The sequence below is a fragment of the Capricornis sumatraensis genome, chromosome 16, assembly GCF_032405125.1.
Source record: "Capricornis sumatraensis isolate serow.1 chromosome 16, serow.2, whole genome shotgun sequence".
Taxonomy (NCBI): domain Eukaryota; kingdom Metazoa; phylum Chordata; class Mammalia; order Artiodactyla; family Bovidae; genus Capricornis; species Capricornis sumatraensis.
The window spans coordinates 68,004,787-68,031,481 of record NC_091084.1 but is presented as its reverse complement, the minus strand read 5'-3'; positions in this window follow the sequence as shown (position 1 = coordinate 68,031,481).

Below are 26,695 nucleotides of genomic sequence, written 5' to 3'. Positions count from 1 at the left end.
CAGAATCATTACAAGATCTGACTACTATTTAAAATTTAAAAGGTACCCAGGATTTTATCAGGTTTAAAAAGAAAATAAAGTCCTGATGGGCATTTCCTCAGACTTTCTGTCATTGACCTCAACCTAGGGCATCTTTGGCCATAGAAGAAGCATTCTTAACTCCCAGGGTACAAACACACCCGAGATCCACCCATGTTATCCCAGGTCCCCACTGTTACATCAACAGCTTCTTCTCTGCTCATTCCTACATCTCAGACTGCATAAGGATGCCTGTTTGCCATGTCCTGTAACTGAAATGCTTTACCCTTCTCCCTCCCAGCTCTCTTCACTCCCACACATCAGTGATTTCTCTCTACATCCAGGTGTCTGTGCCATTTCATGCCTCAGTGTCCCTGCCTGCGCTTCCTGCATCTCTAACATCTTTCCCAGCAATGACCACACATTTTCAAGCTTCAGTGGAAGCACCCACTCACCTTCCTACTACACACTCACCCTCTGGCTTAGCAGACCCTGGCCCATCCCTTTTTTGTGTCACCACCGTGCTTAGGTAGCATCCTCATTTTGGCATCATGTGGCATATCAAAGAACTGTGACAGAAACTTCTGTCTCCCAATACCAATTTCCCTCTTCTTTCCTCTCTCTCTTTTTTTTCCCCTGCACAAATATAACTTGTGGTACTCAAACGAAGAGAGGGAAGTTATACGTCATGAATTAAATAAGTAAAGAGAAATATTGGAGAATACACTTTAATAAATCAAAGGTAAAAAGAATAGGTTCTGCATCTTTTTGGAACTAACGAATGTAGATGTTTCTAGAAGGCTAAGAGAATAAGAAGAAAGTGAAATGGGGAAATAGCTCAGAGATTAAGGAAATATTTTTTTCACACTTACAACTAATTATGTTAATAAGTTCCATGATATCTAACCTTCCTAATATTCCCAAATGTAACTTATTTCACTCTTGGGGGTACTCTTCTTTTAGTAAATATATTTCTTTAAAATATAAGTGGATACAATTTGTGCTGAATCTTTTCTTTAGAATTTTTGTTGTAGTATCCGAAGTGAGATTACCCTTTGCTATTTTTGTTAGTTTCTAGTTTAAGTGCTAAGTTTCTTTCATAGAATATAATGCTTGAAGTTTTCCTCGCTTTTCTGTGCTCTGGAATGGTTTAAATGTTTGTCTTCAATAACAATGAATTTGTCTATGCATTTGTGTGAGATTGTCATCTTTGAGGAGGTTTTTTAAATCTCTTCTTTCTTTTAGGGTTATTGATTATTCAGAGTTTAGACCCTTCCTTGAATCAAGTCTGAGAAATTTTATTACCCCAGAAATTCATCAAATGTACAAAGATTTGCAAATTTATTAGCATATAGTAAGTATGTGTACATATAAACTCCGTTATAAAAAATTTTAATTTCCTGGCTATTTACATTTGTAGCCCATGATGAAGCTTAGAGGTGCTTTCTCATTATTTTATCTCCTTTCTGTTCTGACCTCACGATAATCCTTCAGTCCAGGGCCTTTAGTTTTTTGTTTGTTTGTTTCAAGCCTTGTGGCTTGTGGAATCTTAGTTTCTTAATTCCTTGACCAGGGATCAAACCAGTGCTCCCTGCAGTGGGAGCACAGAGCTCTAACTACTAGAATGCCAGGAAAGGTTCCCAGATCTTTTGCACTTGCTATTTCAGCTTCCCCTTTACCTAGAGAGTTCCTCCTTCATTTCCAAGTTCAGCTCAATAACCCCTTCCTCACATACATTCCATGAGCTCAATAATTAGTTAATTTCTTCCTGGTTAGCACATTAATATCATATATCAGTTAAAATATTATAATAATTTTAGTTGCAATTATTTGAGTACTTATGTCTTCACTACAGAGTCTATATTGTATATTGTTCCTTTCCAGGTAACTTTTCTTTTTCCTGGTTGGCTGCTTAGAGAAATATTCTTTATCATTATAGATTTAAATTTTTAGCGACATGCATTTAAAGGTCAAATTTCTTTTTGCAATTCTGGCTGAAAGATAGTGAGACATTTTATATTCACAAGCACAGTTGTATTTTCTTCAAATTAAAAAGATGGTGATTATTATATCTTTAAGTATCTTTCTATTCATTTGTTCCTTTCTGTATATGTAGTACTCTTGCCTGGAAAATCCCATGGACAGAGGAGCCTGGAAGGCTGCAGTCCATGGGGTCGCTGAGGGTCAGACACGACTGAGCGACTTCACTTCCACTTTTCACTTTCATGCATTAGAGAAGGAAATGGCAACCCACTCCAGTGTTCTTGCCTGGAGAATCCCAGGAACGGGGGAGCCTTTTGGGCTGCCGTCTCTGGGGTCGCACAGAGTCGGACACGACTGAAGCGACTTAGCAGCAGCAGCAGCAGTATATGTGGAACACCAGTTAGTTATTAAAGCATCTTTGTCTTCTATCTACCACAGCTATTATATTGTCTTTCATTGATTTCCACAGTGTAGGAGCACTTTTGAAATTTACCAACTGAGTCAATAACCCAGTTTTCCACAGCATCACTTCTGCTGTTTGCTGCCTTGGGGTGAATTCTAACTCTGCCATTTTATTATTACTTATTTTTACAATCCTTACTTATAGAATATATCTCCTTTTATCAGTGGACATTATTACCATTTATCTTTTTATAGATTGTTCTCTTTTTCAAGGTAACCATCTGTCTTAAGTTGCCTGGTTATAAAGGATTTTTCTGGGTGTTAGATAATATACAGAGGTATGAAGCTTCTGAAACATATACTTTTTCTTATTTCTCAATGGCTATGCAACAGACCTGTCTTTGCAATAGCCTCATAATATTCTACAGTATGGACGTGCCATATTGTAATCTCTCTTGTAAAATTTCTTACTTATACATGTTGGGTTATCTATAGGGCTAGTCTGGCGTTCGTTCGGTTTGGCTTTCCTGCCCCTTCAAATAACACTATAATAAAAATCCTTGTAGATTTATTCTTGTTGTTTAGTCACTAATCTGACTCCTTTGCAACTCCTTGAACTGTATCCCACCAGGCTCCTCTGTCTGTGGGATTTCCTGGGCAGGAATACTGGAGTGGGTTGCCATACCCTTCTCTAGGGAATTTTCCTAACTCAGGAGTTGAGCCTACGTCTCCTGCATTGGCAGGAGAATTCTTGACCCCTGAGCTACCAGGGAAGCCCTAGTTATATTCTTAACCTTATGTTTCTCCTAACAAAATATCTCCCATAATGTGAAACACCATTAGCAATGTATGATACTCTGTTGCCCTATTCCATTTCCAGTCCTCTATCCTATCTATCCTTTTCATTTACCTATTTTGATCATTTAAAAGTGTGTGTGTTTAGTCACTAAGTTGTGTCTGACTCTTTGCGACCCCGTAGACTGCAGCATGCCAGGCTTCCCTGTCCTTCACTATCTCCTGGAGTTTGCTCAAATTCAAGTCCATTGAGTCAGTGATGCTATCTAATCATCTCACCCTCTGCTGCCCTCTTCTCCTCTTGCTTTCAATCTTTTCCAGCACCAGGGTCTCTTCCAATGAGTCAACTCTTCTCAAACAGGTAGCCAAAGTGTTGGAGCTTCAGCATCAGTCCTTCCAGTGAAAATTCATTGCTGATTTCCTTTAAGATTGACTGGCTTGAAATCCTTGCAATCCAAGGGACTCTCAAGAGTCTTCTCCAGGGAGCAGTCTCTCAGAGCTATCTGAGGTGCTGCCTCCTAGACTGCAGGCCTCATTTTGCCCCAAATAAAATTTAACTCACCACTTTCGAGCTGTGCATCTTTTTTAGCCAACAGTTATCATGACCAATGAAGCGACCCAGAGTGGACTTCCTTCTTTTGCCTGAAATCCACAAGGAACCAGAGCTTTGGTATCAACAGAGACCCCTTGTGCCCATCCACCTCCTCAGGGAGGGCAGACAAATTTGGAACACTCTAAGTTTGTTTCTGAAGCTTATCTCAGTAATCTATGTTTGGATGAAAACCAGATGTCTCACAACCTGCAGGAAAGACATAATTTAAAGGACTGTCTACAACCTGGATGGAAGGAACTTTTTATCAGACTATAAAAATGATGTTAGACAAAAAGCAACTTTGAGTAATTTTCTCATTTGAGTTCAGAATTTAAAGCAGTGGAGAAAACTCACAATATTAACAATACATTTGGCCCAGGAACTGCTAACAACCTACAGCACAGCGGTGGTTCAAGAAGTTTTGCAAGGGAGACTAGAGCCTTGAAGATGAGAAGCATAGTGGCTGGCCATAGGAAGGTGACAACAACAATTGAGAGCCATCATCAAAGCTGATCCTCTTCCGACTGCATGAGACGTTGCCGAAGAACTCAACATCAACCGTCCTATGGCCGTTCAGCTCTTGAAGCTAATTGGAAAGGGGTAAAAGTTCAATAAATGCAACCAATGCCTCATGAGCTGACTGCAAATTAAAAAAAAAAAAACAATTTTGATGTGTCTTCTCTTATCCTACACAACAATGAACCATTTCTCAATCAGATTGTAACATGTGATGAAAGTGGATTTTATACGACAACCAGCAATGGTCATCAGCTTAGTGGTTGGGAAGTAGTAAAGCTTCTTCTTTCTCCAAAGCCAAACTTGCACCAAAAAAGAGGTCATGGTTACTGTTTGATCTGCTGCTGGTCTGATCCACTATAGCCTTTTGAATCCAGCAAAACCATTACATCTGAGGTGTACACTCAGCAAATTGTTGAGATGCACCAAACATGGCAAAGCTTGCAGCTGCTGCTGCTGCTGCTAAGTCACTTCAGTCGTGTCCGACTCTGTGTGACCCCATAGACAACAGCCCACCAGGCTCCCCCGTCCCTGGGATTCTCCAGGCAAGAACACTGGAGTGGGTTGCCATTTCCTTCTCCAATGCATGAAAGTGAAAAGTGAAAGTGAAGTCGCTCAGGCGTGTCCAACTCTTCGCAACCCCATGGACTGCAGCCTACCAGGCTCCTCCGTCCATGGGATTTTCCAGGCAAGAGTACTGGAGTGGGGTGCCATTGCCTTCTCCAAAGCTTGCAGCTAGCAGTGGTCAACAGAATGGGCTCAATTCTTCTCCATGACAATACCTGACCACACATCATACAACCAATGCTTCCACAGTTGAACAAATTGGGCTATGAAGTTTTGCTTCATCTGCTATATTCACTTGACCTCTTGACAACTGACTGCCACTTCTTCAGGCATCTTAACAGCTTGCAAAATGATTCTACAACCAGCAGGATGCAAAAAATGCTTTCCAAGAGTTTGTCAAATCCCAAAGCATGGATTTTTATGCTACAGGAATAAACGAACTTATTTCTTGTTGGCAAAAATGTGTTGATTATAATGGTTCCTATCTTGATTAATAAAGGTGTGTTTGAGCCTAGTTATAATTTAAAATTCATGGTCCAAAAATACAATTACCAGCATGATATAAGGTTAGGTGGCTTAGAGTTTCCTTGTTTCCTGAGGTAGGACTGTATTGCTATGAACTTCTCTCTTGGAACTGGCTCTACTGTATCTTGTAGGCTTTGCATTGTTGTGGTTTCATTTTCATTCATCTCTAGCTTTTTGTTTTTTGTTTTTTGTTTTTCTTCTTTGATTTCTTCAGTGATCCATTGGTTGTTTAGTCACATATTGTTTGTCCTCAATGTTTTTGTGGGTTTTATACTTTATTGTGATTTATTCTAGCCTCAGAGTGTTGTAAACAGAAAGGATGCTTGATATTTCAATTTTCCTGAATTTGCTAAGGCTTGCCTTGTGGACCAGCATGTCATCAATCATGGAGAGTCTTTCACGTGCACTTGAAGGATGAGCAGTCTGCTGCTTTTGGATGGAATGCTCTATAAATATCAGTGAAGTCCAAAAAGAAAAAAAATATTCAGCACCACAGTTCTTCAGTGCTCAGACTTCTTTATGGTCCAACTCTCACATCCACACATGACTACTGGAAAAACCAAAGCTTTGACTATATGGACCTTTGTTGACAAAGTGACGTCTTTGCTTTTTAATATGCTATCTAGGTTTTCCATAGTTTTCCTTCCATGGAGCAAGTATCTTTTAATTTCATTTTTCATCTCTTAATTTCTTTTCCATCTGATCCACCAAGGAAGTCCCAGCTTAAAAGTAGCTTCTCATTGTATGGTTCTGGCTTGCAACATATCTAATCATCTTTTCATATGTTCACTTACCAGTTATCATTTTCTTTTCCATGACTTGTTTGTTCATATTATTTTCTTTACTTTTTTCTTAAATATTTGTAGGAATTACCCAGACATTAGAAATATTAACTCCTTGTCTGTTACTAATGTAAATATTGCAAATATTTTCTCCTGTATATAAATAGTCTCAATTGTTTACTATATCATTTTCCAATACAAAAATTTTTATTATTAATGAATGTAGCCAAATCTGTCAATTCTTTTCTGTTTAATTCTGAGTTTCCCAACTCATTCAGAATATCTCTTGGATCCTAAGTTATAAAAACATTTTCCTAAAGTGTTGTATGTTTTTATTGTTTTACTTTTTACACTTGGTTCTTTAATCAACTTGGATTTTATTTAAAATAAGCTATAAGGTAGAAATCCAAAATTGTTCTTCCAGATAAATAGCCAATTATGCCAGTATCACTTATTATGTAAACTATCATTTTGAACAGATTTTAAAAGGTATTCTTGTTATATGTTAAGGCCTCATCCTATTTAGAACTATTCCCTGATTCCCTTCTCTTTTCAAATGATCTGTTCTTTTCTTACCCAGATATTATACTATTTTTATTGTAGGAAATTATGCAAAAAGTTAACATATTATATTTTACACACTTATTCTTCATATGAATTTTTAAATGATGCTTTCCAGTTTGAAAAAAAAATGAGATTCTGAATGAAATCACATCAACAATGTGTAACTTGACAATTATTTACAATTTTATGAAATTTTATTTTCTTATCTGGGAATGGTTCCCCCAAATTTATTTTTTTTTGTAGAGTCAAATATATTTTCTAAATATTGATTACACCAAACATATTGTTTTGTAACTTGCTTTTTTTCATTAAACAACATATTATAAATACTTCTCATATCAGTGAATATTTTTAACCAATTACACAGGCTTCAAGATATTAAAACATCAGGATACATTCTCACTGATATAAAAGACTTTGTTGAATCTTCAGGCTTTAACTAATGTTATTTTTTTATTATTATAGCTAACATTGCACATTGAACTGCCCTGCAGATAAATTTCTGCTTACAGCTATGATTTATTTTCATAGCATAAAGCAATTCATGTTCAACATAGAAGGCATGAGAAGCACAGAAAATCCCAGTGGAAGAAGAAAATCCCCAAAGTATAATTGTGACCCCATCTTCTAAAGATGATCGTATAATGAGGATTTGTTGTATATCTTTTTAGTATCCTCACTTCTTTCTCTCTCCATACATGCATGTGTAGAGTTATAAAAACAATACTGAATTGCATATACAATAGCTTCTCTTTTTTAACCATTATATTTTGAATGTGTTCATCTGTTTTCCATTTGGTTTTTGTCTTTTTAAATGTTCATGTCTCACGTGCCCCCGAATGCTCTCAGCCCCAACTGTCCCCTGACACTTCATGCCCTGCTCAGTTTCAGCCGCTGCACTGGTACATGACTCTATGGGGCCCAGCAGCCACATGCCTGGAGTCTCTGGCTCCTCCCACCATTGCCTAATTTGGATAAAGCAACCAATGCAGGGAGTCTGACTTCCCTACTGGCTGAAAAAAAGAGCCAAGGGCACACTCTTAAGTTTGGGAATGTTAACTCCCTGAGCAATGAACTTTGACCAGCAGTAAAAAACAGATTGGGATCAAGAGAGAAATTCTTGCTCAAGTCTGCAGGCAAGCCATGTGAAGCAACGTCACTTTGCATTTGTACCTTCTTTTTTTTTTAAGATTTCTTTTTTGATGTAGATCATTTTTATTTCTTTTTTTAATTTTATTTTTAAATTGGGAAAATAATTGCTTTACAATGTTGTGTTGGTTTTCAGTCATAATTATACATATAACCCTCCCTTTTGAGCCAACCATCTTTAAAGCCTTTATTGAATTTGTTACAATATTGCTTCTGTTTTTATGTGTTGGTTGTTTGGCTGCAAAGCATGTGGGATCTTGGCTCCCCAAACAGGCATCAAACCCATACCTCCTGCATCACAAGAGGAGGTCTTAACCACTAGATTGCCAGGGAAGTCCTTGCATTTGCTTTTTATCCTTTGCCTTGCTTCTTTTTGCCTCAGCCTTGCTGCCCTGGGGAGTACACCTTCTAATTAGGATTAGCACTTGAACCTGTTCTCATGATCTCTCTTCTATGGACCCCAGGCAAAGCACTGGGATAATATTGTATCATAAGGATATTATGACTTAGTAATTAATCTTCCATTGATAGCATTCAGGTCTTTCTAAATATTATATATTTAAATGATGATGTTTTCAAATACTTACACAAGTATGTTTACACATAACCCTGATTATTTTCTAAAGATAAAGTCAAAAATGTAGGGTTTTGGAAAGTTGTACAAACATTTTTCAGGGTAAATAAGCTTAAAAAGTCATATTTAAGTTCATTAATTCTAGACTGTATGAGTCAGCAAAGAAATTAGCTGGGAATTGCTGAATATACAATTTGAAATGGGAATCTTTTTCAGTTGAATATGTTAAAATTTGGAAACCACACACCAGTTCCAAGCTCAGTCTGGAGTTCCTGCCTCATTAAAAAAACAGGAAACAAGTTGTAAGGTCTAAGAGTCTCCAGTATGTTTGGTGGGCTTTCTTCATTTTCCAGGTAGCTCATATCCTTTTTGAACAGGTATCTTCTTTCAGAAATCTTGTTTTCCTTAAGCATGTAGTTTTTGCTTATGTATTTGTCTCATTTACACTCCAGAAACTTTTTGGAGTACATTCAGAAAGCAACAACAACAGCAAGTAGGTTTTGCTTCTTTCCCATATACTCTGAAGAATCCTTGATGCCACCCTACCTAATTCAAGGGAAGATCTCTGTGACATTGCAGCTCATTATTTCTCTGTAACTCCATTCTGAGAGGGCACAGAGTGATTAGGGGTCCAAGAATTTGCATGTGCTTTCTGCACTGCCATGACAGGCTGAATCAATAATATACAGGTGCTATGCCGATACGTATTTGGTGCCATTCTTATACCTATCTTCTCAGAGCATCATTTACTAACAGTATCATTCTGCGAGGAAGCAAGATGAAGTTGAAGTGAATATCTTCATATTTGAAGACTAGAAACTCCTGTCCTTACCCAGCCCTGTGTTCCGTGCTTGCAAGCTGTCACATCTCACCTGTCACCAGCATTTTGCATGTGGTGGCAGTGGGGGAGAAATTTTTAAAACTAGTTTGATCTAAATATTTTTCTCCTTGAATTCAAAACTAAAAAGCACATGCCCCCAAACACTCTACTAGTACATATCCATCCTATGTACCCCAAGCACCACTTAGTGGTTTTAAGTTGAGCTCCAATGTCAAAAATCTTTGTGTTCAAATTCTGGGTCCATCAAGATGTGGCTTTGGCAAATTGCCTAGCATGGCTATTTTTTCATCATTTCTTCCATAAAACTGGGATAATAGCCACAGCTATTTCATTGAATTAGTATGAGAATTGAATGTGTTAATATATGTGACTCAGAAGAGCATTTGGCACAACATATGCATAGAGTAAAATAGAAACTACAGTAAAAATAAAAATAAATTATTATGTAATAACTTCATGCCCCATATCATATTGACTACCTGGATAATGCTTGACTGAAATTATGTAACCTTACACCTCCTCCCATACTTCAAAAGACTTCCAAGTGAAAACAGAAGAGAGGAAAAACATTCATACTATTTCAGTACCTAACAGGTTCCAGGGCTTCCCTGGTGGCTCAGTGGTAAAGAATTTGCCTAACTATGCAGGAAACCCAGGTTTGATCCCTGGGTCAAGAAGATCTTCCAGAGAAGGAAATGGCAACCCACTCCAGTAATCTTGCCTGGGAAATCCCAAGGACAGAGGAGCCTGGCGGGTTACAGTCCATGGGGTCACAAGAGTCAAATACGACTGAGCAACTAGACAACAACAACAACAACATGTTCCAAACACCCTGTTATTACACACTTCCTAAGTCTATTAATATCAAATATGCCACACAGTATCACATTATTATATATTTATACAAATGCACCCGTATCCCATGTTATCTCATTTCGTGGCATTTAAAAGATCGACAGTTTTATAACTGTGTCCTTAAAATCATTCTCAATTTCAATTCGTTTTTCAAGGTGTAATTTAAAGGTAAAGAATATTTTATATCTCAGTCACCTTATAGCTCCATCCTGGACAGAGGAGTCTGGTGGGCTATAGTCCATAGGGTGGCAAGAGTTGGACAGAACTGAGCAACTAAACCAACACAGCCATCTTAAAAGGCCCTTATAAATTGTGTAGGTTGTAGACTCTCTACCTGTAATATCTAATAGATACTTTGTCTCTCTTTTACATATCTCATCTGTATTACCAAAATTAACATGTCTATTCTGTTGATGAGGAAACGGAGGCTTAAAGAGCTTAGGAATCTTTACCAATATCACTGTGGAAAAGCATTAAAGTGAGAGCTGGCCAAGATCAGAAGCACTTTCTCCATCTCATGTGCCCTTCAGCATTCCCATCTTTCTCAGCTCTCTGTTTTGGTCCCTAGAAGTAAACACAAAGGCCTCAGGGTTCCTCCTCCCCAGGAATGTGGCGCTGAACAGAAAACTTCAGCTCTAAATCCCTTCAGCAGAAAGCCCAGATTTCTGGAGTTTCATTTATTCCCTTGTCAGGCTGCCCGTCAAGGATTAAAACTCCATAACTTCATGTGTCTGAAGCCCGAAACTCTCAACATGTCATTCTATCTTTAAACACTCCTTTGTTTCTGTTCTTATCAGTCAGATGTGTGTCTTACATCCTGTCTTTTAAGTTTTAAATCCCTTTTCCTTCTTGATTTCTTTTCGAGCTTTTGGTCAGCCTGGCAATGAGAAATAGCCACACCTCTGAGTTGTTTGAAACAAATTCTGAAATCTGAGTCTACGGATTGGAAATTGCAGAGATAAAAGTCAGGTGTTATCAGGATCAAAATACATCCTGGTGAAATGTTTCCCACCTACATTTTGGTCATCTGGCAACTTTTTCTAATGTACTAAAACTATGTCTTTTAGCCCTGTAAAACGTTTAACCTAGGAAAAAATATTTATATTATATGCACATAGAGGCTATTAATACATAAATTCATAGATACAACCTGAGGCTAGCCAGTAAAGGTGATGATGAGTCTAGGTATATAATAACAACTAATACTTATCAAGGACTTGACAATGCCAAGAGTTTCCCTGGTGACTCAAATAGTAAAGAATCTGCCTGTAACTCAAGAGACCCAGGTTCGATACCTGGGTTGGGAAGATCCCCTGGAGAAGGGAATGACTACCCACTCCTGTATTCTTGCCTAAAGAATCCCATGGACAGAGGAGCCTGGTGGGCTATAGTCCATGGGGTCACAAAGAGTCGGACACAAACTCAGCAACCAACACTTACAATGCCAAGCCTAATTCAAAATACTTGGAATGACTAATGCATTTTGTCCTCTCAACAAAACTAGGAAGTCTAATCCCCACGTTAGAGGGGAAATTGAAGTATAGAGGGATCTAGGAAGTCGCCTAAAGTCACAAAACTAGTAGGTGATAAAGAAGAAATGTGAACCCAGTAAGTCCAGCAGCAACACTCACAGCCCTAACCACTAGGAATAGTACCTTCCCACCCAGAAGGGGATTTTAAGGGAAGAAAGACCCATGTGAAAGAGGTGTTCATATAATGATAGAAGGGAAAACAGATAAAGCATTTCTTCTGCTGCCACTCAAGTCTCTAGACTCATTTCTGAGCCTTTAGCAAAAATTGACAGCACATCCTCCTGAGGGTTTCTGTGTGGCTTCAGAGATAAATTATTCTTTTCAAAGGCAAAAGAAGAAATAGCAGAGAAGATATTTCTCCAGTTAGAGACAGAAAATAAACAATGACATTTGATGGCATATGCAGCACCAGCACAGAGAATCCTTTTGAGAGACACTGGTATTTTCATAAATATACCATGTGCAAGGGCAGTCATGGTCATGATCAAGTGACTTCCAGAGACAGTGTATCAAATTTGGGTATCAGAGCAAGAGAATAAGTAAGCATCTTATGTCACCTGGAGACTAGAGTTGCCGGACTGATATGAGCACCATGTAAACCACGACTTGAGTCGGAAGTGCCCTGTGAGCAGTTGTGGACTTGAGTCAGTGAATTTCAGACTATTATTCCTTTATAATCCATATATAGACAAAGGTTGGGGGAAACTCAAAACACTAGTAAATAAATTTGCTTATATCACACAGGTAGGGATAATTTTACCAGGGCAAAAATGTAAATTTATAATTATGAGTATATGATACTAAAAAATAGCCAAAATCAAGATTTAGAAATAAGGATAATAGGTTGTTCTCATATGTTTCCATTTTTTTCATTGTTGTTTTGCCTCTTAAAAAGCATTTTGTCAGTGACTTTGGTATATTAGAAGATATCAAAGGCTTAAGAAAATTATGAGTATAAAAACACTGAAGGACAAAGGATAGACCAATTCATAGAATGCTAGGATAACCCACTATATCAACTGAGAACCACTACTTTGAAGCATCAAACCGAGGAGGAAAGAAACTTTTGTTAGTTTTCTTATTCAGATCTTAGAATGATTTCTATACCAACTTTTCCAATTTGCACAAGTTATACATGAAAGAACAGTTAAGAAATGGTTGGAAAATTGTGACCCATGGTACAAATGCTAAATATTAAGTTACAGTATGACAGAAAAACCAGAGAGGAAAGAAAAAGAACATCCATGTATCCCATTAACTGAGTACATTTGGGAGGCATGGGTAGGAGAAACAAGGCCAATAACTAGAGTTCAAATTTTCCTGACATATAACTTAATTGACTCGTTGTCTTATAGACAGACCCCAAAACAAAATGAATCTAAGTTAGTTTCACCATAAGAAATCATAGTAGGCCCATCAGTGAAATCAAAGGAAGATCAAAAGAATCAGTAACTATAACATGATAATTTATCCTTTGTTTTGTAAAGTCCTTAGTAATTTAAGCCAAGTGATTACTGTGTCTCAAGATATCTTTTGCATCTTGCAGGATATTTTATCTGGGAGTCCCAGTGATAAAAGCAAAATGCTCTTCCCTCATCCCTCCCACCATAACCATAATCCAACAACAGCAGTCCAATTTTGTCATATGACATACCAGATTTTCTTGGAAAGAATATTGATGGAACAATCGGATGTATTAAAGAGGACTTGAGCAGATATTTCTCCAAGGAAGACATACAAATGGCCAATAAGATAGAAAAGATACTGAACATAACTTACCATATGGAAGTACAAATCAAAATGACAAGATACCTGTTTACACTATACAGGTGGCTGTTATTAAAAAAAAGAGAGAGAGATACTGGTGAAGATGTGGAGAAATTGGGATCCTTGTACATGGTTGGTGAGAATGCAATATTGTGTAGCTGGTATGGAAAACAGTATAAAGATTCCTCAAAATTTATAGTAGAACTAACATGACCCAGCAATGTGATGGGGAAGTACAAACTTTGGGTTTAAGGTTGGTTCAAGGATGTATTGTACAACATGGGGAACATAGTCAATATTTTGTTATAACTATAAATGTATAACTTTTAAAACTTATAAAAATATTTTAATAAACATTAAAAAATTAAATCGGTATTTAAAAATGCTGTATACTGATGGCTTTACAGAGCAATTCTATTATTCATAAAACATATAATACTAATTTTTCTTTTCTTTTTTTTTATTTTTCTTTTATTTATTTAACATTTATTGCTCAGCAAGTTCAAGGTACTCTTCTGAGTGCTTCTGATATCACATTTTCATATAGTCTTTATTAAATTTTCATAACAATCCTGTAAGGTAGATATTGTAATTTTCTACAATTTATAGATGAGACCACTTAGAGGCTGAGAAATTTAGGAATTTTCTAAAGGTCATACAGTTGTTAAGTGATATAGATGGACAAAAAACCAGATAATTTAGCTCTAAAGACTGAGCTCTTCACCATCACACCACTGTTTCCTTGCTAAGAAAATCATCAAATTGTATATAAAGACATACACCAAAAAAGTTCAGTACAGAATTTTTATACTAGTAAAACATCAGATACAAGTTAAATTGGCAATCACAGGAGAACATTTAAACAAATTACAAATCATATGATAAATTACTATTAAACTATATTAAATCTCTTTTAAGAGTGCTCAAAAAAAAGCCTCACACATTATGTTAAGGAAAATAATCAAGACATAATTTTAAAAATTTTAGTTATATAAATATAAATTCATATATCCATATATATAAATATTTTAAAATTAGGAAAGAACATTTGTCAAAATACTAAAAGAATTATCTTTGAATGGCAGAATATGAACTTCAAAGATTTTCTTACTTCTTGTTAGCTAATTTTTCAATATATTACTTACACAGTATGAAACTAATAGTAGCTTATGGAACTATTCTTAATGCTTTGTGTTAGATAAGAACTTCATATTCTTTTTACTAATGTAAAACCACCAACTTAGTATTTATTCTACTGGAAATATAAAGTTGTTTTATTAACTATAGTCTAGAACTAATAAGTTATTTATTTTGTTCATTCTAGTTTTAAACAATAAGTAGACTCATGATAACATAAAAATAAATTAACTATATATATTTTAAAATTACATTCCTTCCTAAGCAACCCCAATTCCAAAGAATAGAAAATTGAATACATGTAGTGCTAAGTTAGCAGACACTACTCCTCATTAAAGCATCTCTTAGTTTTGTCAATAAAATAAATTAAATACATGAGATGCTGATTGAACCAATATGAATAGATAACTTTTAAACAGTATCATTCTAAATGATAGATATAAATTAGAGATATAAACAATCATTATTAGAACACCACAATGATAACTGCTGCACACAAAATTTTTGAATGGATGAGAAACTTTAAAGATAAATAGGATATTTCCATGGCTTAAAGGTACCTCTCCCTAAAACTTATTTATTATAAGTGGCTTAGCGTATGTCCACAATTTGATAATCTTCCTTCCATAATGTAGAACTTAATTCCCCATTCCCTGAGTGTGAAATTACTGTGCACTTAGTGATTCCTTGAAATGAATGTAGTATGGGAAGGGAAAAAATGGTAACTTTAAAATAGAGAAACCTGGAATATACCACTTTAACCAAGTGACTTCATGAGCCATGTTGATACCGTGTATCCTCTGATGTCATGGGTTGAAAAGGGTACCTGGTCTCTGTGATACTGTTGCCAGATCCCATAACCCCAGTCTAATCATAAAGAAAATATCAGATAAAACCACACTGAGGGTGACAGAGTCAATTCCTAGGCAGGTTGACAAGAAGCCCAGCATCCCAGAGGAGGAGAGAGAGGTCTGCGGCTCTCAAGGAGGAAGAAAGGACAAATGTCTTTTTTTTTTTTTTTCTCTCTACATTCCTTAGTCTAAGTCACATAAAACATTTTTGTTTTCTCTAAGCCCAGAACTGAGGATTATACAACAACTCAGTTTAAACTCTACACTAAGGATTATATAACAATAGTGTATCCTGCTTGAGGACAGTTTCTCCTTGAAAACCTTCTGACCAATCCTGTCATCTTAAAATGTATATTGTGGGAGTGGCTCTGGTAAGATCTTTACAACCTTGAGACATTCTTTTGATTTCTTGTAATAACCAATTTAAAAAGTATATAATTCCCTTGCTGAGACTAGTGAGGGGGGCGCCCTCCATCCCCACTTCTGATGTCTATGTCAGAAGCTTCCTTTGTCCATTTTCATAGTTGGATGAAACACTGCTACACAAAAGCTCTTGAGTGATCAAGCCTGGTCCCTGGTCCCGAAGCTAAATCTTCTTTTTCGGAGATCATGGGTCTGACACCATTCACTGTAAGCTGTCAAGGGTATGTTCTACAAGACACCTGACCAGTATTCTTCAATAGAGTCAAGCTCATGAAAAACAAGGAAGGATGAGGAAGTATCACAGACTGTAGGAAACCAAGGAGACAGAACTAAATATCCTAGAAAGGATCTTGGGTTAGAAGTAGCACGTCTGTAGGAAAACTGATGACATCAGAATAAAATCCGTAGCTTAGTTGATGGATTATTCCAATGTTCATTTCTCCGTTTTGATAAATGCACCATGGTTATGTACATGTTTAACATCAGAGCAAGCTAGTAAAGGGTATCTGGGAACTAACTGTACTACCTTTGAAATTCAGAGCTCAACTTGAGAGGCTCATAGAAATGGGGGCTAGATTTTCTTGAGGAACTGGGTATCATCTCATGTTCACTGTTTCATGCTGACCCCAGCAAGTGGATCAGTAAGTGAATCATTCAACATTATTTTTAAGGAGTATTGTATCACACCTTGTCCCATCTGATTCTGTGGCCAGCTTGACTGATTGATGCCTTCTACTGGGAAGTGTTAGAATTGCTTCCTCTGTGGCTTCATCCTTTAAACTGCCAGAAGTTAGTGCCAAAGATCTGTCCTTTCTCTCAGCTCTGATCTAAGCATTTACCTAATCCTCCTTTAGAAGTCTTTTCCTTCCCTCTTTGTGTCCTCTATTTCCAAATAGACATTTGGAGTCCACCTCTCCATCCCCACTTTGACATTTTTTGAAGATCTTCCTTGCATCATTCTATCCCATCTGGTCTCCTCTCTCTGTTAATTTCTCTTGATAAAACTTGACATGGGACAGTCTGTGCTCAACAAAAATCTATTTGTTCCCCTACATTTACCAGCCTCCCTGACAGTTAGGCTGTGGCGACATGATTAGTTCTGGTCCGTGAACTATAAGGAGAAGGGACATGTCACTTCTGGGCTAAGCCCGTTAAGAGTCCATGTGTTTCTCTCTCTCTCAGCTCTCTCTTCCCATCCTGTTCTCCTGATCTTGTTTTACCTCTAACTCCAGCTCCAGTGCTCGGCCCCAGCCCCAGAAATCTTAGGGCCAAGTACTCCAGACTGCATACCTGCAGGATAGATAAGGACCACAAAAACCATATACAACTTTGAGTGGAAAACAAAATCTCCATTTTGTTAAGTTGATGACATTTTTGTATTTTTCTGTCGCACTAAGAACTATTAATTACACTGTCTAGAATAATCTTCCCCCTCCCTACCCCCCTAGAAAAACTGTGATAAAGTTCTGTTCCTGTAAATCTATCCTACCCCATTTTTCTCAAAAGGAAATACCTTCCCCCATTCACTTTGTGGTATCCTTCCTATTGACCCTAAACTACTCTCTTTAATTTCCTGTATCTTTAGTATTTACCACCATTATAATTGATAAGCTGAGAAGAGAGTCCCTCTTACTATCCTAATCTGGGCCAAATTCTCTACAAAGTAAGAAAACAATAGACTAAAGCTACATGTGAATGCCTTACCAGGAGGATCAATCTAAGGGCAGCAAGTGTGAGGGAAATAGTGAGGCAGAAACTCAGGAAATCAACGGCCAACGACGAGGAGGCACATGGCTAAGCTGGTTTCACCAGGAAACCCTAGCCAGCTTCTCAGCCATGCGGGGCATCTCTGGAGAGTCTGGGTAGAATCACTGCACATGGAAACAGCCTGAAGCGGGGTGCAGGGCCCAGACTCTGTCTGCTGGCTTATTTCTGTCAAAGCTTGCCCCCACATTGTCGGGTTGTGTAAACGGACAACTCTAGGCCGGTTCTCATGCCCCAACATCTGGGGTTTTATCTGAGACCAGAAGTGGTGGAAGGCACTGCTATCTGCTGGGGCCCAGTCAATTTGTTCAAGGTGTCAAAGTTGACATGATCCCTGCCATGGCAGAGATTATGCTGGGGCCTGGCTAAGATATCCAGCGCTGCTAGAAGATGAGGAAACTACAGAAGTGATGGCCAGGGCCCTCTATTAGACAAACAGCCAAGACCAGGCAAGAGGCGGGGCTGAGCAAACACAGAGAGGAAGCTAAACCAGGACCAACCATAATTGCTTGCTCCCAAATGATGTACCATCTACTTTCTCAAATAATTAGTCTCTACATCTGTGCTCAGTTGTGTCAGACTCTGGAACCCCATGGACTACACCTAAGGGTTACTAAATCCTCAGCTACAGAGGGCTTCACTATATATCAAAAGCCAAGTATCAAATGACAGGAAGGCCAAGTTGAAAAATTATAACTGAGCAGTGCACAAAAGTATCACAATGCAACTAAAGTCCTTTAGTAAAACATACGTATTCCAGATGTTCACTCATCCTCTCCTTGAAATTAAACACAAGAGCCACAAAGCCAGCTGGAATAGCTCTTTACAAAATATAGCTGTGCTTTCTCTGAGCCATTCCTTTTTAATATCTTTTTGGTTATTTTCCATATCTGAGTCTGGAGAGAGCCAATGAGATAATGTTTGTATAGGGTATGCAAACTGCAGCAAGGTCTGCAGACCTAGTAAGTTTAGGAGTGTAAGAGGCATGTGGTGTGATTTTAGCTGTAAAAAGCACCTCAGTGACATGACAGACAACAGAAGATGTTTAGTGATTTGGAATTGGTGGCATTTCCACTTCAGCAGCATTTCCACTTCAGCTATGGGACCTCTGACAACACAAGGTGTCCATGTTCTCGGGATATATTTTGATGCCACAGAGGGAAAAAGGTGCCCACGCTGGGCTTGGGCAGCAGAAGCAGATGCTTAGGTCCATGAAGGCTTCTCTGCCTTGGGAATGCTGATTAAAAAATCAGTTGTCTACACGAAACTTGAATGTGGTCATGCGTGTGTGCATGTGTGTTATTACTTCAATCATGTCTGACTCTTTGCGACCCTATGGACTGTAGCCTGCCAGGCTCCCCTGTCCATGGGACTCTCCAGGCAAGAATACTGGAATGGGTTGTCTTGCCCTCCTCCAGGGGATCTTCCTGACCCAGGGATGGAACCTGTGTCTCTTACGTCTCCTGCATTAGAAGGTGGGTTTTTTACCACTAGCGCCAACTGGGAAGCCCAGAATGTGGTCACCATTTACTATTTCAGCATAAGTTTGATAGTCAAGGGATAAAAGTATTTGTGACCTGTATGTCCTTGGACAAGTTATTCAGTGTCATTGGGGCTCAGTTTTCTTACTTGTAAAATAGGTGTAATAGTAATTCTTGCCTCACAAGATTATTATTAAGACAAGTAAGTTATTATTTATAAAATGCTTGCATATAGTAAGTGCACACAATCTTTTAGACTGTGGAGGCAGTTAAAAGACCAGTGATTGCCAGAAGTCAGGGAAGAGGATGTATGCACAGAGCTCAGAGGGTTTTTAGAGCAGCAGAACTAATTCTGTTGCAATGGTAGATACATACCATAGAACATTTGTCCAAGCCCATAGCATGTACAATCAAATACTTTGGCCACTGTGAAGAGCCAACTCATTGGAAAAGATCCTAACACTGGGAAAGATTGAAGGCCAAAGGAGAAGGGGGCAGCAGAGAATGAGATGATTAGATAGCATCACCGACTCAATAGACATGAGTTTGAGCAAACTCCAAAAGATAGTGGAGGACAGAGGAAGGTGGCGTGCTGTATTCCATGGGGTTGCAAAGAGTCAGACACGATTTAGTTACTCAACAACAACAAGAAGAGAATGTACTGATACAACGCCAAGAACGAATCCTGATATAAACTACAGACTCTGGGTAATATGGACAGGTCAATGTAGGTTCATGGATTGCAACAAATGCGCCGCTGCTCTGAGGAATGTCAAAAATGTGGGAAGTTGTTAGTGTCTGGGGTATAGAGGGTGTGTGGGAGCTGTCTGTGATTTCTACTCAATTTTGCTGTGAACCTAAAACTACTCCTGAAAATAGTTTATTAGTTAAAATAAAAACAGGCAACACAGGTAAAAACACAGGTGGCTCAAGACTATTAGGGATATGGTAGGCAATAAATAGTATCTACTCATATTTTATTTATCAATAATATTATTTCTAAAAAGTCTCAAAATTGCTAAGAATTTTTAGAGCTGAAGATGCCACTTCACAGTGATATAATGAAAGTCCACAACTAAACTGCTTCAAACAGCTACTAGACTTCCGTTGGCTTTTAAGCCACTTGTGCCTGCCTCCTCAGCACCACTCAGAGTGATCAATCCTTTAGGCTACAAACTAAATTGCCTCTTCTGTTTAAAATGTACATATGGCAAAAAAGTGAAACAGAGCTAACTGTAAAGTACAAAAACAAAAGTTGGCCCTGTACATCCTTAGTCCAATTCTCCAGAGTCATACGCTAACACTTTCTTTTGACCTCATTTAAAAAAGAGGAACAGGAAATAGAAAAATGATAAAACAGCATGTATTTTGTACATTTATTTTACTTACAGGTGGGACTACTAAATACAGTATTTTCACCTTTTTCTAGCTTAATAATATACCTTGACACTTTTCCAAATTGGCACATAGACATCTTCACAAGACTACAAACTATTTCTCTCACTGATTTGTAACTAAATTCACCAGCTATCAATACTTTCTTGAAGTATTTTCTTTGCATGCTTGACAAAGGCAGGAAGAACTCCTTAGAGTGCAATATTCCTTGTCATTACTATTATTCTTTCAAAGTTATTAGAATGATTACAGTTAGAAATTAGATTTCCCAACTACATAGGGTTCTCAGCAAAGACAGTATTCATATATCTTTTGAATTAATAGACATGAAAAATCTATATGCTAAGGGAAATAAATCAAAGACAAATAATGTGTGAATCACTTAAATGTGGAACTTAAAAATTACAACAAACTAGTGAATATAACAAAAAGGAAGCAGGCTCACAGATACAGAGAACAAACCAGGTTCCAGTGGGGGCAGAGGGGTAATAGAGACGCAGGAGATGAAGACGTACAAATTATAAGCTCTAAAATAAGCTATAAGTACATTTTGTACAACACAGAGAATATAGCCAATATTTTATAATAATTATAAATGGAGTTGTTGCTGTTCAGTGACCAAGTGGTGTCCAGCTTTTCGTGACCCCATGGATGGCAGCATGCCAGTCTACCCTGTCCTTTACCATCTCCTGGAGTTTGCCCAAGTTCATGTCCATTGAGTTGGTGATGCCATCCAACCATCTCTTCCTATGTCACCCTCTTCTCCTTCTGCCTTCAATCTTTCCTTCCGCATCAGGGTCTTTTCCAATGAGTCAGCTGTTCACATCAGGTGGCCAAAGTATTGGAGCTTCAGCATCAGATCTTCCAAAGAGGATTCAAGGTTGATTTTCTTAAAGATTGACTGGTCTGATCTTGCTTTCCATGGGACTCTCAAGAGTCTTTATAAATGGTGTATAAAAATTTTGAATCACTATATTATACATCTATAACATATAGTATTATATGTACATGCAGCCTGCCAGACTCCTCCATCAATGCAATTTTTCCAAGCAAGAATACTGGAGTGGGTTGCCATTTTCTTCTCCAGGGGATCTTTCCAACCCAGGGACCAAACCCGAGTCTCCCACATTGCAGACAGAATCTTTACTATCTGAACCACAGGGGAATCTCTGGTAACATATAGCATTGTATGTACAGACTGCTATATTTAAAATGAATTACTAACAAAGACTTACTGTATAACACAGGGAACGCTGCTCAATGTTATGTGGCAGTCTGGATGGGAGTGGAGTTTGGGGAAGAATGGACATATGTATACCTATGGCTGAGTCCCTTTGCTGCCCATTGTTAATCAGATATCCTGTCGTATAAAATTTTTAAAAATTAACAAAATTGTGAATCACTATATTATATGCCTGTAACATATAGTTGTATAGCAACTATACTTCAATTTAAAAATGAAAATCTAAAAAAAAATTACTTAGAATTTTTAAGTATTTATTTTAAAATAAGTATTGGGCACTGCAAAGATGAGAATTTTGGAAGCCATCACACCCATATATACCCGCTACTGCCTTGTTAGTATAAAAGTGGTGTTGAACAACTGAATCCTAATGTTGTAGATCAGGCACCAAAATGTAATTGACATGCAAAAGCCACTGGCAGAATTAATAATCAGGATAAAAAACCATGAACAACTGATTTTAATGACCAGATAAGGGACTTATTTCCAGTCACCCACTGAGGGAAACTAATCTTCCTTCATATCCTAATCTACTGACACACACAGTCTGGGCTGTAATAAGCTCTTAATAATAAATAATCTCACGATGGATAAAATTCTGCTGAGTAGAAAAGGGAGGATTATAGAACATTTCAGAAAGAATTCATTTTCATTTTCCCCTCACTTCGTCACCCTTTAGTTAATTTTCTATAAACACTATTCGATTGTTGCTCTGCCTTAAGGTTTAAGAGGATGTGCACACAAGTGTGAAAGAGTACTCGATACTGTCCCAAATAAAATGCACGCGGGAGGGGCATTAGAGTACAAACACAAAACACACAGACTGACAGATATCTATATTAATAATCCTTAAAGAAAACGATCTGTTAATGATGGATTCATCCATTCTGGAGCCATAGGATAAAGTGATAACTATAGACCATTTTGAACTGTGGTGTTGGAGAAGACTCTTGAGAGTCCCTTGGACTGCCAGGAGATCCAACCAGTCCATTCTGAAGGAGATCAACCCTGGGATTTCTTTGGAAGGAATGATGCTAAAGCTGAAACTCCAGTACTTTGGTCACCTCATGCGAAGAGTTGACTCATTGGAATAGACTCTGATGCTGGGAGAGATTGGGGGCAGGAGGAGAAGGGGACGACCCAGGATGAGATGGCTGGATGGCATCACGGACTCAACGGACGTGAGTCTGAGTGAACTCCAGGAGATGGTGATGGACAGGGAGGCCTGGCGTGCTGCGATTCATGGGGTCACAAAGAGTCGGACACGACTGAGCGACTGAACTGAACTGAACTGATGCACTCATAATTTACACAAATGAACCTGTGCACACTTACATACACATACACACTGCACTTTTGCTCAGTAATGAATATTCTATTAATAATAACTGAGTATTCCATGCCACAGGGCAGTGAATAGAAACATGTATTTTTCTTGTATTGTTAAGGGTATCTCAGGTAGATTAAGCAATTTGATGAGAAACTTTAAGACAAAGTCTTAGAAATCACAGTTGTGGGCCATTATGCTGCCCTTGAGTCAACTGACCCGCTACTGAAGAAGGAAAGAAGGGAGGAGAAGAAAAAGAGGAGGAGAAAAAGAGAAAAGGACTGACACAAAGTAATTCATTCATTTGCTCACCCATTAATATCACTGAACACCTACAAAGTGTTCAGGCGCTGCGCCAGCAACCAGAGACACAAGGTGACCGTGTCTGCCATTGAGAAGCTCAAAGTCTCATGAGAGTGACAGCCAAGAAATGAGCCAGTCTTTCCCAGCCAGACTCAGAGGAAGCCATTGCATCTCTCTTGTTCCTACTGCAGTAGGGACAGTGCCCATGATGGTGTGAATATGGAAAGAACTCAGGCTGGGACTTTGCAAAGACCGGGGTTTAAAATGTTCTCTCCATCCTTACTGGCTCATCTTGGCTATGTCTTTTAGCTTGTCTGAGCTGTAGCTTCAGCTTCTTTAAAACGGGAATAAAAATCTTCTTAGGAGGATAAACAACTATAAGGAAGCACACGGAAGCTTCTAGGACAAAGCCGTTTGGTTTTGCTGCCCTTACTTGTCTGTGTCCCTAGCAGACTGCCCCTGGTCAGTAGCGGTAGCTTTACAAGCCGCAGTGTGGAACCCACCACAATTGGAGAAAGAATCCTGGATCTCAGAGCTACGTCCCAGCACCAAACCTCCCCAAGGAGAGCATCCAGATCAATCCATGGGGCTCCCACTCCTACTTCAGTCTCTCCTAGAAGCACAATCCTGGTTGATCATCCACTGTCACCAGACTCTCCTCCCCTTCACTGCTCTGTATTTTCCCTAACTTGGGTCAACCTCCCACTCTTTTCCTCTCTCTCACTTCCACCGTGCCCTGGGGGAGAGTCCGCATGTGATCAACAAAGATCCTTACACTCACCAGTTCTCTGTTTGCTCCCTTTACCTTCTTGTTGGACTGAGCTGGCCCCAGGAACACTGCTTTCCAAGCATCCTTCTCAGTTTTTCTTTAATCCTCCTGTTCCTGAGGGTTAGAAGAGAGACAGTGTGTCTTCCTGGTCCCTACTGCTGCTTCCAGATCATTACACCTGGTGCTCTTTCCATCCTGTAAGATCCCCTGCTCCTCTTAGGCATCCTGTCTGCTTATCTGACCCCCTTCCACCTCAGTCCTGCCTCAGTGATCTGATGACATCCTTCTGCCACTGATGTCATCTCCCTACTTACACTTGCCTTCTCCACAAACCACTTCAATGACTTCAGCACCGGGCTTTTGATTTCTTCCCTTCCTTGTCTACAACCAGCCTTTCTTCGGCTCTTGCAGCTACCCCATCCCACTGTCATCTCCAGAAACTGCACCATCCCTCACATCTAGCTGTTTCTTCACCACTATTTGTTGTTGCCTTTTAATATGCTTCCTTTTAAATTTAACTTATCTGAGTGGGTTTCTGATTCTTGATATTTAAAAAATTCCACTAATGCCTCAACTGAAAATTTTAAAATTAGAGGTAACTTCATTTAATCTGTGCTAAAAACCTCTTATTTTGAGGTAATGTAGATACTGCCTTTGTCCTTTGAAAACAAATCCTTCTCTGCTTCTGCTGAGAGGGCTTCCCTGATAGCTCAGCGGTAAAGAATCCACCTGCAATGCAAGAGACCTTTGTTCAATTCCTGGGTCGGGAAGATCCTCTGGAGAAGGGATACGCTACCCACTCCAGTATTCTTGGGCCTCCCTTGTGGCTCAGCTGGTAAAGAAACTGCCTGCAATGCAGGAGACCCCGGTTCTATCCCTGGGTTGGGAAGATCCCCTGGAGAAGGGAAAGGTTACCCACTCCAGTATTCTGGCCTGGAGAATTCCATGGACTATACAGTCCATGGGGTTGCAAAGAGTCGGACATTACTGGGCCACTTTCACTTTCACTTTTCTGCTGAGAGCCACTAGGACCCAGAGTCCATGGCCAAGTTTGCAACATATCCCAAGATCTATGAATTTCAAAAATGCAATGGACTGAATATTTGTGTCACCTGAAATGTACATGCTGAAATCCTAACATTCAATGCAATGATATTTAGAAGTAAGACCTTTGGGAGGTAACTGGGTAATAGGGGTGGAGCCCTTGTGAATGGGGTTAGCCCTTTAATAAGAGACCAGAGAGTTGGCCGGCTCTCTTTCCACCATATGAGGATAGAGGTGGAAATGAGGAGTCACCAGTCTGTAGGCCCAAAGAGAGCCCTCCCCAGAACCCAACCATGCTGACACATGATCTCAGACTTCCAACCTCCAGAACTTTGAGAAATACATTTCTGTAGCTTATAAGCCACCCAGTCTATGGTACTTTGTTGCATCAGCCTTAACTGACTAAGGCAGGGAGGATCAGTGGTGGCAAAGGAGACCAGCTTCTGCTCCAATTTCCCCAGCTGCTGGACATGCCTTCCAGACCACTCCTCGCAGAATCAAAGGGTTGGATTTACCCCAGAAAGTGCCATGGAGCAAGTTCCATGTGAGAATGAGATGCAGACATTTTATATTAGCAAGAATGAATTGTGAAACTAAAAAAGAATTTCTAAAATATCAATAAATACGTATTTTTTAAATTTAACCAACATGCTGTAAGAAAGATGTGATCTTTTTCTAGCTTTTGAAAACATTATAAAATTATTGTCATATAAAGAAATGATTAAAAATATGCAGCTAAAATATATGCAAAAATACTTATTACAGAGATATACCTAGGCAGATGAATATTATTAATAGTAATTAGATTGCATATTTTTGAATTTCATGGTACTGATGGCATTTGTCAGCTTTTTAAAATTTTTTAAATGTATAAGTTAAGATTTCTCATTTTAAATAAACGTTCACTCTCACACCTCACTTTATATTCATAATTTGGTATTATTTTTCTTAATTGTGATTTCCAAAGCTGCTCAGCTTGCAGACTCCATAACACTTGAGTCCACTGACATCCAAATGTTACGTATTTGGAAACCGAGGCTCAGAGAAGTTACAGAAGCAGCCTCAGGCAGAAGAGCTGAATGAGGAGCCATGATTCAAACTGAGTATGTCTGGACTACTGTTCAGACTACTGTGTTACGTGTTCTTTTGATCTGCCACAAAATTTGACTCCAACTATAATTACTGATATACATTTGAAATGAGTTTAAAGTTTTTACACCCATTTCCCTGACGAGACTCTCAGCTCCCTGGCAGTAGGGACTATACCGTATCCTATTTATACCCCCAGCATTTATTTCAATAACATGTAGTAAATTACTTGTTAAAAGTTTGATCAAAGGATGAATGCCTAGGTGAATAAACGAGCTTTTTTATCCCTACTTTCCATGTGTCCCACTGATGCAGGGGAAGACCAGACAGTAACTGGCCGTCTGAAAAAAGAAACACATGGGTCTTTGCACATATGACTCCCAATCCTTAGTTTAGGGACCCCAAGG